Raw genomic sequence first — 1,996 nt, 5'->3', positions numbered from 1 at the left:
GCTCTATGGAGGCGTTAGCATTTAGTGCGTGCGGTATTGTAGCACGCACTTAGCGTGCACTAAAACCACTAGCGCACCTTAGTTTCAGGTTTATTTAAAAATTTGATATACCACCCTTAGTATCATTAACTAAAGAGAAGCCTATGGTATTCAGTGATGGTATGCTATGATTTTCAGGTGATGGTATGCTATGATTTTTAGGTGATATCCTTTCACATGTGAATAACCTGGCCTATGAACTTCAAGGTATAGATGATAGAACAAAACAAAACAATAAAACTTGAAACATTTGGTTCTGAAGAATTTTCCAAATGTGAATTCATCTCACCCATTATTTTAATTTATATAAAAGTTAAACATACTGAGAAAGAAACTCAAAAAGGTCAGACTGAATAGTCTGTCAATATCCTGGCCCATAATAAATTCATAAGCTTTATCAGACAAATTATATATTAGGTAGTTGTAAAGAGCCCTTAAAAGATAAATTCAAAACTTTCTTGATTATAATAAGTAAACCACTCCTTTTACAATCTAATCTAGGTGCATGTGAGATTTTATAGCCAGAAGGACATAGATCAAGATAACAGTGGGTCCTCAACTGTTTATAATCTGTCTCTGTTATTAGTGTTAAGCCCAACTGAGCACTGCTGATAAGATCCCTAAAAAGATAAGACATGTTGCCGACAAGAACATACATTAAGGGAAGAGCGCTGCGGGCCTCTTTTCCGGCGGCCATAGCGGACTGAGCGCCTGGCCATCATGAAGTTCAGTCCATTTGTTACCTCTGACCGCAGCAAGAACCGTAAAAGGCACTTCAATGCTCCATCTCATGTTCGTAGGAAGATTATGTCCTCCCCTTTATCTAAGGAGCTAAGACAGAAATACAATGTCCGCTCTATGCCCATTCGAAAGGATGATGAAGTCCAGGTCGTTCGAGGACATTATAAAGGTCAGCAGATCGGCAAAGTAGTCTAAGTATACAGAAAAAAGTATGTCATCTACATTGAACGTGTACAGCGTGAGAAAGCCAATGGTACCACAGTCCATGTTGGTATTCACCCCAGTAAGGTGGTGATCACCAGGTTAAAACTGGACAAGGATCGTAAGAAGATCCTAGAACGCAAAGCCAAATCTCGCCAAGTTGGCAAGGAGAAGGGCAAATATAAGGAGGAAAGCATTGAAAAGATGCAGGAGTAAAGTGACTGTGCAAAACCAATAAAAAACTTCACTTTCTAAAAAAAAAAAAAAGAACATACATTAAAGTTGGAGCGAAGAATTGGTAAATAAGAATTTGATGGCAGAAAAGAAATAGGAATCAGATAAGATTCCTTTAATCTTTCCTTCTATGGGGATATGATATATTCTATTTCCTATAATGATATCTATCCTAGCATGCATAACAGTAGAACAATTATCCCTTCTTTTACAAAACCGTAGTGCAGTTTTTAGCACTGGTCGTGGCAGTAACAGCTCCAATACTCATAGGAATTCTATGAGCGTCAGCGCTATTACTGCCGCGGCCAGTGCTAAAAAAACACGTTATGGTTTTCTAAAAGGGGAAGAGGTTAATGGCTTAAACATAACATTTGAACTAGAGCTGATCTTAAAACTAAAATTGCTACTACACAGAACATGGATAAAAGCTAATTTGATTTCCTGAACATAATAGCCTTACTGGGTCAGAACAATGGTCCGTCAAGCCCAGTAGTCCGTTCTGATGGTGGCCAATCCAGGTCCCTAGTACCTGTCCAAAACCCAAGGAGTAGCAGCATTCTGTGCTACTGATCCAGGGCAAGCAGTGGCTTCTCCCATGTCTTTCTCAATAACAGACTATGGAATTTTCCTCCAGGAAATGATCCAAACCTTTCTTAAAACCTGCTGCGCTATCCGCCTTTACCACAATTTCAGAGCTCAGTCCCACCAACCCATACCCAATAAAAATTTTAAACTAAAAACTATCCAGCTCATTGTAAAAACAGAACCAGACAATGGTATA

At 38.9% G+C, this 1,996-nt stretch overlaps 1 pseudogene; it reads left to right on the top strand.

The window, feature by feature from the left end:
- The first annotated feature begins 706 nt into the window (after positions 1-706).
- On the top strand, positions 707-1,248 carry LOC117355418 (annotated as a pseudogene).
- Positions 1,249-1,996: the final 748 nt, after the last annotated feature.

Source organism: Geotrypetes seraphini, chromosome 2 (genome assembly GCF_902459505.1).
Source record: "Geotrypetes seraphini chromosome 2, aGeoSer1.1, whole genome shotgun sequence".
Lineage (NCBI taxonomy): Eukaryota > Metazoa > Chordata > Amphibia > Gymnophiona > Dermophiidae > Geotrypetes > Geotrypetes seraphini.
Note: the sequence above shows the minus strand (reverse complement) of the source record. Positions and strands in the feature narration are given on the sequence as shown.